The sequence below is a fragment of the Hipposideros armiger genome, unplaced genomic scaffold (assembly GCF_001890085.2).
Source record: "Hipposideros armiger isolate ML-2016 unplaced genomic scaffold, ASM189008v1 scaffold_18, whole genome shotgun sequence".
Taxonomy (NCBI): domain Eukaryota; kingdom Metazoa; phylum Chordata; class Mammalia; order Chiroptera; family Hipposideridae; genus Hipposideros; species Hipposideros armiger.
The window spans coordinates 7,337,871-7,349,779 of record NW_017731368.1 but is presented as its reverse complement, the minus strand read 5'-3'; the positions used below and the strand labels follow the sequence as shown (position 1 = coordinate 7,349,779).

General features: G+C 47.3%; 1 long non-coding RNA gene across 1 annotated transcript in view; it reads right to left on the bottom strand.

The window, feature by feature from the left end:
* Positions 1-5,309: 5,309 nt before the first annotated feature.
* The window catches only part of LOC109375364 (uncharacterized), a 22,204-nt gene continuing 15,604 nt past the window's right edge, over positions 5,310-11,909 (bottom strand). Inside the window, exon 3 of the long non-coding RNA XR_002122559.1 lies at positions 5,310-11,165. This is a non-coding gene — a long non-coding RNA (uncharacterized LOC109375364). The remainder of the gene's footprint in view (positions 11,166-11,909) is intronic.

Here is an 11,909-nt window from a genome sequence, read left to right as displayed (position 1 = left end):
ATGGCATACCCCTGAAACTAATATAATATTTTATGTTAGCTATAATCTTAATAAAAATCTTTAAAACATGGTATCTGGGACGAGGGCAGATGAATGTTCTATTTATAAAGAACCAGAGTCTGAGGTGTGGCTGGGGTTGCCCAGCCAGGCGTGGTGGTGGGAGTGGGGGTGGGGGCTTCTGGGAGGAGGGGCGCCCCCAGCACTGCAGGGCTGTCACAGAGCTCAACTTGGGAAACCAGCTGAGGCAGACATTCTGAGAGGTTCCAAAATGATCATCTTCAGCAAATAGGAAATGGCCGGTGCCTGACCAGTGTCTTTAGCAAAGCACCATCTTCCAGGAGTGAGTGTCCACTGTGCTTCTACAGTCACCGGGGGGTTCATGGGAGCTTTGCAAGGAGGCTACTGTCACCGCCATTCAACTTATGAGAAGGAAAGTAACACAAGCTTAAGGTCACACAGCAGATGGGTGTCAGCGCTGGGTTGGGCACCAGGTTCTGGGGAAATTACTGTGCCATCCTTCCACTAGCTCTCAGTGCCACAGTTCCTTCTCTCAGTGGCCACCTGTGTCATCCAGGACTTCAGAACAACGGGATCTTCATGGGCACCCATTTGAGAAAATGGACACGGTAGAGCAGTCCTCGGGCTGGTGTCCCTCTTTGTAAACACATCCAGCATGAACGTTATGAATAGGCTAAGATGCTGAACACTGAGGTTGTGATGGAAGGCCCATGTCCCATCTGTGTACTAAAGGGAAGATAACACTGGTACCTTAGAATCTAACGCCAAGATGTCCTTAGGGTTTGCCTAATGTCATTTTTCTGTCCCAGGATACCATATCACATTAGTGGTGGTGTCTCTTTAGGTTCCTCCTGGCTGTCACAGTTTCTCGGACTTTCCCCGTTTTGGGTGACTGTGACAGTTTTGAGGAGTGCTGGTCAGGTATTTTGTAGAGTGTCCCTCAGCCTCACTGTTTTGTACCTAAGAAATCCTACCGAGAGGCAGATTCATGCAGCTTGCACCGGTGTCTCCTATCTTCACAACCAGGGAGGAACTGAGATACTAGGACAAAGTCCTCTGAAATTCATTCAATCACTCATTCTACAACCACGGAGCCCTCAATATGTGCAAAGGAAGCATGGGAGGACTCAGAGGAGAGTGAAAGAGGAGCAGGAGATAAGGGTTGAGCGGCACAAGGAACATGTGAATCTCCAGTCAGGTGTCCTCCCAGCTTCCTCGCTCTAAGCTGCAGCTCTCTTATCTGAGAAAGAAGGGCTGTGCCAGACAAGTATTCTCAGAGTGAGGTAGCAGGCCTCCTGCATTACATTCTTAGAAGTGCTTGTGGAAAATGCAAATTCTTAACCTTACTTTGGGCTCACTGAATCAGATGCTCCAGTCAAAATTCCACTTAATAATAATAATAATAATAATAATAATAATAATAATAATAAAAGGCTGCAGTTGATTCTGAGTCTCAGCCAAGTTTGAGGGCCACCATGACAGATGGGACTGAATGGTCTACCTGCCCTGGTAGGAAATGTATGAACCCAGATGGATGAAAGCAGGTGAGTGGTATTGCACAGAGGCATTGCACTGAGTTCTAGTAGGAAGGGCCAGCTAAGGGGAGCTGGGGGCTCGGGGAAAGGGGCTGTGATCTATACTGGGTTGTCGGAAAAGTCATGATGTATTTCTTCTATGTTTTTCATTGCAAAAATGGGCCATGACTTTTCTGACAACCCAATAGATGGCTGTGCATGGTATCAGGAAGGAGAAAAAAGATTGCCTGAAGTATGAGTAGATAGGAGAAGTCAGAGCCTGGTGGGGTTGGGTGGCAGCTTGTAAGTACAGAATGGAGAATCTAGAATCCAAGGTGACTTACAGATTTCAACCTAGGTCCCCAAGAGAACAACGTCCTTCCTCAGAAACAGGGAGTATATAAGGCTGAACTGGCCTAGAGCAGGAAGAGAGAACAATGAGTTTGTTTTTAGACATGTCGTGTTCAAGGTCTTGAAATTTATAAGCAGACATGCCCTGGAGGCATTTGAGGGTCTTGACCTGAAATTCAAGTGGGAGGGAGCATCTTAGATACTCATGGGCTTTGGGGTCACAGCAGAGCTGGGACTGAGCTGCCCTGTCTCATCAGCCTCCAGCTGAGTGGCCTTTAGCCAGGTCAATGCATTCCTCTCAGCTTCAATTTCCTGCCCTGTGAAGTGGGTGCAGCAACGACCTTCAGGGTTATGTTGAGGAGTCAATGAGATACCACATGTAAAGCCTCCAGAGCGTCCTCAAAAAACGCAATATTCATTCACATTTAAGATCTAAGTTAAAACTGAAACTATGAGCCAAACCTTGGGGGAAAGAGTATGTAGTAAAAAGAACATTAAGACCTAAGCCTTGGGGGAAATAAGAGTTAGGAGACAGCAAAAGGAGCAAAAGCCAAAAACAAAAGAGAGGTCCTTAAGGTCAGCAAAAAAGCAACAGCATCATGCAGTTGGAGGTAGCCTTGACCTTCTGGGGACTATTAACAGTCATGTTCCATACACAAAGTTTCAAATCCCTGCTCTTCCACTTCACGAGCCGGGAATGGGGACTTGCTGAAACCGTTTTCTCAAATGTAAACCTGGGATGACAATACTTACTATGTCTAGCTGTTGTGATAAACAGTTAAGACGCCATCTATAAATCTTATGTCCTGTAGGAGGAACTCCATGGATGCTAATCAGTATTATAATTATTACACAGGCAAGGCCAGCAAGTATTTTAAAGAAAAGGAAGCGAACAGTGCCACAGAGAGACTAAGAAAAACGAGGACTTGAGAAAAAAGCTCCGGATTTGTGATTTCCGTGAGCAGACAGGTAGAAGCCAGTTGGCAGGGTGCTAGGGAACAGGTTTGAGAAAATAAAGACAGCTGGTATGAACTCCTGGCTTAGAGAGTCCCAACCTATTTATTACAAGCCATAGCACACACAGAAAATTGTAATATTGATACAACAGACTGAGACAAGCCACTGAGGCTGCTCAAAACCAGAGCAAACCAGACTGGGAACTCGAAGGCCACATGCTCTGTCCAGCTGCTCTGAGGGCTGGGGGGATCAATAAACCAGCATTTTGTAACCATCCTAGCACCAGGGCACCAAAGCATACCAGGTGGGTAGCTGTGCCCTATTACTGCCCCACTGGCAAATAAAGCCAAGAAGATAGCAACCAAGGGTTTTACAATGGTTACTGAAACCGTGTTTCCAAGACTCGCTTATTTTAAGCAGGAGTCAGCAAATTTCTTCTATAGACGGCCAACTATCTTATTTTATTTAGGTTTTATGGGCCATATAGCCTCTGTTGCAACTATTCAATGTGGCTGTGTAAATGCAAAAGTAGCCATAAACAATACAAAATGAAGGAGGTTGGCTGTGTTTCTATAGAACTGTGTTTACCAAAACAGACAACGTGCTGGGTTTGTCCGACTGGCCACATGTGCCAATCTCTGACTTTGAGCTTCAAAGTCTGGCAATACAGTTGTGCAAGAATCGCTAAGCATAGAAGAATGACTAAAATTAAAAGGGCTGACATTACTGAATTTTGGTAAGGATGTGGAGAAACTGACACTTTTATGCACTGCTAGTACTGCATAATAGTGGGAGTATCAATTAGCATAATCACTTTGGAAAACTTTGACATTATCCACTAAAGCTAAATGTACATAGTCTTCAACCCAGTGATTCCACTCTTTGGTATAAACCCAACTAAAGTGAGTGCATAGGAGTGTGTACCCTAAAACACACGTACAAGGATGTTTGTATTCTAGTAGCTTTATTCATAATAGCCCCAAACTGGAAACTGCTCTAATATCCAGCAACAGTAGAATGGATAAATAAATTCTGGCATATTCAATACAATGGCATACTACAGGAATGGAAAAGAATGCTTTCTGCTACATGCGGCCATCTAGATGCATCTCACAGACATAATGCTGAGCGAGAGAAACTGTAGGATTCCATTAATGCAACGTTCTTGAACACGCAAAACCAATCTATAGTGATACACATCAGAAAAGGGATTGCTCTTGAGGGAGGAAGATATGGCCTGGGATTCTAGGTGGGGCTGCGTGGTGTATATAGCATATGAGAATACTCATCAAGTTGTACACTTAAGATCTGTGCACGTTATGTTACATCTCAATTAAAAAAAAGTTTCAAAGAGAATAAATACCCCCCAAATGCAGATAATTCTGAATCCAATATGCTTGTCTACTGGGGAGCCAACAAGAGCACCCTTTCCCTATAGAGCCTGTAGGACTGAGCTGGTCTTCGGGCACACTGTACCCATCCTTGGTAGGACTGGGGGATTCTGTAAGGGTTTTTGGGTTTGTTTGTGTTTTTATAATACCGTGCCGGACATTGATATTTCAGTGGCCTGGGTTATAAGGACCCTACTGTTTCCCTTCTGACAACAAAACAGCTTCCAGATAGTGGGTCATTTGGAGATAAGGGGGAGGAGAAGGTTGTTATAGGAATAAAGATGAAGGGTGGGGGTGGGTGACAGCCAAGGCAATAAGAGTCATAAAAAACAAGCCTCGCTCTGTCACCCAATGAAGGAGCCCAGCTCCCGCAGCCTAGGAGTCCCGCCAAAGGTCATTTGGTGAGGTGACAGTACCTGCCAGGATGGGTGCTACACTGGTCACAGCATGAGACACACCCGCTAAGGTTTGGGTGCTTCATAAACATCGACCCTCAGAAGACAAGGGGCCTCAGGAAATCTTGATCATACCCACTGGATTGTGAAGTTGCCTGGCAGTGTTCTAGTAAGTCTTAAGTTAGCACTTACCTGTGTGCCAACATCTAATCCTGCCCGCAGGCATACACTGGCAAGAACCAGCTTTCTGAGGCCTCTCACAACACAGCACCCTGGCTTCACTGGGTAACTAGGCAAGGAACAAAGTTCAGACGCTGTTTCTGGAAATATCGACGCAGGTCTGCCTCTTGAATCCAGTTCTTTTTTCAACCTTTGGTGCTCTTTATCTTCAAAATGAATGCCTGCTGCCCTTGGTGCTACCTGTTTAGTAGTTGGTGACAAACGAGTTTTCAGAGTCCTGTGGAGAGGGTGTGAGGGGCACAGGAAGAGAAGCCAACAGTCACTGACCCCCATTTACGTTCCAGATCATTTTCTTGATCTCTGCTGTACAACACAATTGCCATAGGCAGCTATTTAAATATATGATTTTAATTAATTAAAATTAAATAAAATTTAAAGTTCATTTATTCAGTTGCTCTAGTCACATTTCAAATGCTCCACAGCCGTGTGGCTAGTGGCTACTGTATTGGACAGTGCAGATGTCAACTGTTTCCATCATCACAGAAATCTCCATTGGTTAGCCCTGTATCCTGGAATCTTCCCCTTGATCCTGGAAACACTCTTCCTCTAAGATAGTTTATCAGTTAGAATGCTTTGGAATGCCTGTAACAGGAAATCTCAGGTCAAAATGACATTAAAAGATGGCAACCAGTGGTCTTAGGACAATGTGCTTCCTTGTTCATACCCACAAAAGAGAGTTAGTGTCTTCCCTTCCATCCAATTGGACCACTTGGCATCATGTGCCCTTCCCTGGACCAATAACAGATGCCAGGGACTGATATGTACCACTTAGGGTGACTTAAGAGTCCTCTATAGAATTAGAGGTTGAGAAAGTGTGAATAAAATGGGGCTCTGTTGGAAAGGAGGAAGAAGGAAAATGGGTGATGAATAAATAACCAGCATTATCTGCTATAGTGATTGTTGTTATGCCCATTTCACAGACAAGGAAACTGAGGCTTAAAGAGGTTAAGTAAATACCCAAGGTCACAGACCATGTATGCAGTAGCGCACAGGATCAATCTAGGGTCTATGCTGTTGCCCACACACTACCTTGCATTCAGCAGTGGATATATTTTGCCATTCAGGAACATAGTCCCCCTTAAGTGGTTTTCACCTCACTTCTGATTAGTATAATGGTAACATGGTAATAAGGCAAAGCACAAAATACTTGTTCAGATCATCTTTCTGCATAAGCAACTTCTGGTTCTGTTGTACGGAACACATTATGCAGCTTTTTCTCTCCCAACTTTTCCTTTTATGTTAAATATATGATTTTTATCCTCAGAGGAGGGTTATCTCAGAGCAGAATTGGCAAGGTTAAACACTATCTATAAGACACAGTCAGCTATGCCATGAAACGAATTACATAATATATCAGTCATCTACCTGGCTTTCAAAGCCCTGCAAATGCCTTTCTATTAGGTATGGGTGAGTATTTTTATATTTTGGCCTCCCTTCCCATGAAGGTAAAAATGACCTTGGTTCTTAGGAAGTGAAGATATATTGAACGGGTTAGGATCAACACGGTTCCATTTCATTTAGCCTCCACTAAAATTGCAAGGAGTGAAAATAGAGATTGAATTTATTTTACTATATAGTGCCTCATTTGAACTTTAGTAAGGCATTAGCTTCTTAGGGAAGCCCTCCCCCCCGTCCATAATCTTTTATTGATGGCATGTTAAGGAAATTGCCTTGACTTGATTGATTCTGAGCTATGAGGTACAATGTACCCGGTGGTGTGTTAAGCTGACAATGTGTGCTGGACTGGCTACCGCTGAACTTGCTGACAGTGCAGCACTTAGGTTCTACCTAATATCCATGGGCGTTCCCCCGAAAGAGCCAAGTAATGGATTGCTGGCCCCATCAGAGCCTTCCCTCCACGACCCTGCTTTAAAAGGGGGAGCCCTGGGAAGAGAGGAGCCTCATGTTCTGAAGAGGGAATCGCAGGACGAGAACCCCACCAGCTAAGGCCAGGCCCTCTGAAGCTCCAGCTTCCTGGGGGGCAGGAACTCCCTTCAGGAGTCTCCCCAGAAGCTGTGGTCCTGCCCAGGTTGCTTAACTTCTTGGAGCCTCAGAGTCTTCCACTGTAAAATGTTTGTAGCAGAGGGAAAGAAGTTCTTTTGGCTGGTGCGAGCATCCCTTTTACATATTTGTCCAGGAAATTACTGCGATGGGTCGCTTGAGGTAAAGAGGGAGAGGCCCCCAGAAAATGGTCTGCAAGGAAATAGTGAAACAAGGTGACAGCGAATATGCTCTGCACTACAAAGGTAACAGAAATATATGGAGATGGGAGAGAACCAGGTGTGCAGACAGAGGTGAGAGAAGGAGATGGAAAGAGAGAGAGTGGGAGCTGGTCTGGTGACGACAGGATTTTTAAGGCCAGGAATATCTAGTATCATGCCATGCTGTTTTGTGATGAAAAACCATCTGCTGCTCCCAAACTTTTGATAAAACCTGTCATTCACACAAAAAGTGGTTCAGGTAGAGCAGGAAGGAGGCCAGGCGTGGGGACAAGGAGTGAGGTCAGCGCAGAGCAAAGGGAAAAGTGACCCTAGAAGGCAAGTGGGGGTGAAAATGGGAGTTCAGAAGTGACCATAAGCACCCCAGCCCAGGACATCCCAGACAGCTTGCTGAGTGGACTGGGTGGGGATTGGGGGCAAAGCCATCTCTGTTTAGATGTCAAAGTATAAAGTGAGGTCAGCAGATATCTAGGCCACATGGAACTATAATCACAACTTTGCAAGGGTGAGGTGAGGCTTACACTGAACGACTAAATTTCCTGATTCTTACTCCCTCTCGCCGCTCTCCCACCTCCCATCCCTTCGGAAGAGTGTGTCCTATTGGAAGGCAGGCTTCATTCAAGAGCTGCTAAAACTGAGAATCAAGTCCCGCTCAAAGGAACACCATAATGGATGCCCCAAGTCTTCGGTCGTCCTGCCTTCTTCTTCACTCCTCACTTCTCTTTCCCCTCCCCTCACCTCAGGCCTGCCTTCAGCTTCCCCCCAAAATCCTCACGCAGCCTCTTGGTAACACCCCCATCTCCTATAGCTCAACTTGGCCCCCCAGGACCTCCGTCTTTCACCCCTGCATCCTCAAATGAGCAGGCCCCAGAAAGTAGTCAGCGGCAACATACACCTGTCAGAAAAATCCTGCATTGCTACTACTCTGCCCAATTCCCCTCCAGTGTCATTGGGTCCCCATGGAGAGGGAGGCCCAGTGAGCGCACGGCTCACCAGCTGCCTTCAGAAAATGCGTGTTCAGAAATGAGGTTTCTCTTCAGTTGAGAATGCCCTGGGCTCTCAAGTCAGAGCTGGTCTAGAAACGCCAAGCACATTTTACCAGCATCTCCTCCCTTCCCACACACATCTGCTCTACTGACCCCCCCTTACTCCCAATTTTTTTATTCTTATTTCTTCCCCCAAACGTGCCCCTTGCTTGATAACCGGTTGACAGAATGGAAGAAACACCAAGCTAGTCCTTCCCTCTACAGAGTTAAGAGTTACATGGGGTCAGAACCCATGGAGAGACATTTACGTTTTGTAAAAGGGGACACGGCAAACGGCTGCAGAAATGACATAAAGGGTCAAGGATCTGCCACCAGCAAGGGGGCGGTTAGGACTCTGTGTTTGGGGTTGACACTATGGACTGACCCTTACCTGTTGACCCTGCCAGCCCTCTCCAAAAGAAAGAAACAGAGGGTGACTGCCACCTTGTATGGCCTCCGAGCCCAGCTCAGTGTCTGACGCAGAGGAGGCAGTCAATGAGTGTCAACTGTCTTAGGTCATCCCAGCTGGCAAATGAACCTGCCCACCCCTGATGACCCCCAAGCCATCGATGAAAGCCTGTCCACACCTAACAGAAGGCCACTGTCCCTTCTTTTCTGACCGTGACAGTGAGTTCACTTTCTCAAGGGTGAGATCAGAGGATAGTGCACGCGAAACAAATAAACCTCTTTCTGCCTGGCATTAACTGACTCCCATGGCTCTACTCTAGGTATTGCCCTCATTGCACGTCTTCTTTTTTCCCCATCTTAGCAAACAGTGGAGGGAGTTGAGGGTGGACGGGGGAGAATAAGAGTCAGTGAGGAAGAGGATTATGAGGGTGGCAGAAAGCCCATCCTATCATGTACGTGGTCAGCAAATGCGTGATGACTGAAATTCAGCTTGAGGTGACACTAGACATTATCTAGGTCACGGGCCAATGGCTCAAAGGTCTCCAGATGGGAAAGAGTGAATCCGCGAGCGAGATAGCTGATGAGGGACCCCTTCCCCCAGGAGGGCGCATGCCCTTTCTAAGACCTTTAGCCTCTCCTCAGCTCCAGACAATTATTGCCAAGCAGGTATGTGAGTCCCCTGGGGCTAGGTCTTCCTATTTTTTTCCCCAAGAAAAGCCAGAAATGTGGATTTTCATATAAAAATACCCATTTTGAAACATTGGAAATCAGTTCAAAAAATGTTAAACACTATCCCAGTCAATAAAAATGCATCTGCAGGCCGGATCCAGTTCTTTTGTTTGAGGTAGAAGAGTGGTTCCCAGACACGAGTGGGTATCACAGTCTCCCACAGAAACAGTGAAACACAGGTTGCTGGGCCCCACCCCCAGCACCTCTGAGTCAGCAGGCCCGGGGTGGAGGCCGGAGGGTTCACTTCTAACAAGTTTCCAGAAGAGGTGATGCAGCTCGTCCTGAGACTCTCTGCCCTTGTTGACCACCAGGTTCTCCAGCCTTCCTACTCCCATGATGCACTGCTAGCTGGAGTAGAAGGGGCCTGCTGTCTCCTCCAGGGCCTCCTGTGACTGACGTTGTGTGTGTGACCTCTCTCTATCCAAAGCCTGCCTTCAGGGAATGTTTTTAAAGTAGGAGCACCAGCCTCTCGTTCTGAAACGCTTTCATGTCCTGATTATATTTTTTCCGGCCAGGTCTGGGTCCCAAGCATCACACGCTCTTCTCTGAGTCCCAAACCCGAAGATGCTCTTCTGGAGAACCAGATGTCCCTGAGAGCTGGGATTCTCAACTGAACTTGATCATGTGGCTATTAGATAACATGCAATGTAAATCCTCTTGGTGCCAGGGGTTCTGCAAGGTTGCTCTAATTGCTTGAAGCTTAAAACACATTTTTAACCTCTTCTGCCTTCAGAGAGTCAGTTCCAACTAGGCCAGGGAAAATTTATAAATCCTTGGGGGTTCTCATTAGGGCCTGAGAGCGCACTTCTGGTAACTAGGGGAGCTTGGAAGAAGCAGCACATACTTATTGCTCCAACAGGACAGTGCTCACTAGGACTTCCATTGTGACTCGTGTCTTTTCAAACCCAGAACTGCAGAGCTGACCAGCTCTTCTCCCCAACACAGACCCTGCCTGGAAAGCAGTAAACCCCTCTTCCTCCAATTTCCAGGAGCAGTGGTGCAAAGATTGCCGAAGGTCAAGTTTACAAGGTGGTCCAGAAAGCTAGAGATATGGTAATCTGGCTGTCCTTAAAGACACATCGCTGGGTCCCCAAGATAACAGCTCACACGTCCTTCCCAGGATGATGGATCGAAGAACTTACTCCCAAAATTCCTGAATGCTTTCTCTCATCCCAAATGCCTACATGTCTTATCCTTGAATTCTCCCAACATTTCTTCATTGAGAAGCGGGCAAGTCTTGGGGTAACCATTAAGTCACTGTTTGGCATCTGAGAAAGGCCACCACCCGGGGCAGGATGTCACAGGGCAGGTGAACATTAGCGACTGTAAATAAGGTGGCCCCAAGGCCGGGGCTCTGAGTTTGGTGGGTTCCACTGGAGAAACCTCCCACTCAGAAAGCTCCTCTAGCTGAAGAGTGAGGTTCCTGACATGGACCTTAATGGGTGAAGTCTCAGCTGGGAAACCTTCAACAGCCCTGTCAAGATCCTGCTTCTGGAAGACTGCCCTGGAGCCCGGGCTTCCCCAGTCACTCACCTCTCACCCTTCCGCCACTCTGTCTGGGCCAAGGTCTTTAGCCTCTTTCACCTGGGGTGTGGGGCCTGTGTTTCTGCCACTGTTTACTGCACTGACTCCCTCCTGCTACAGCTTAAGCCCACTCCCCCTGCCTGCAATCAGGGATCCTGGACTTGGCAGACCCCTAAGGGGGCCCGAGGCCCGGCTGTAAAATGTGTATAAGGGTAACTGAGGTTCCAGCTGGACGGTAGCCTCAAAGCTCTCGGCAGCCGTGAGCAGCTGCACATCAGAAGATGGTGTCTCTGGACTTGCTCTCTCTGTCTTGCTTCACCCAAGTATTCTGGTTCCCTTTAAAATACGGACCCAAACCTAGGTGTGGTTCCTTCTGGATGTGTCCACGGAAGAGCTGCAGGGGAGAAAAATGTAATTTGGATTAAAAAAACCAAACAAACAAAAAACAAAAAAACACCAAACCTGGGTAAAGGTTCAAAAAGTACATTTTTAAAGGGAATCAGCTCTGCGTGCAGGAATGGGTTTGGGGACAGTCACAGTCCCACCCCCCTCAAGACCCCCTGGTCCCTGCTCCCTTAGACCTTCTTGGAGCCCACACAGTCTTACCTGTATGGATTGCCCAAGAGCAGGGCCACAGAGAAGCCAACCTCCCAAGGCTCCCTCCATCTCCTGCTCATACCCAGGCCTCACTGTAAGGCAAACCTTGGGCTATTTACTTCGGCACCGAATGAGAGGCCACGGCATGTACAGAGAGGCACTGGCAGTGGGGCCACGCAAAGAGCGCATTGGCACACCCCTAGATGCCAACCCTGGCCCCGCTGCTTATCAGCTGCATGTCCTTAGCCCTGAATTCTCCTCCCTGAGCCTCAGCCTGTTCATCTGTGAAACTGGGGTAATGCCACCCATTTCACTTGCCTCTGTGAAGACGCAAAGAATGCCTGGTGCCCAGTGGGATGCACCTGTGTAAGATTCCCTAGAGGCAGAGCCTGAGGCAGGTATTCGGGTACATGTGGTTTCTTGGGGGAGTGCTCTCACAGAAGGGGGGATGAGGAAAACAGGGTGAATTCCACAAGAGGTTCTAATAAGCCAGGAAGTGGTCCTGGCTTCAGCTTTATGCCACGGGAGCTCTAGGGCATGA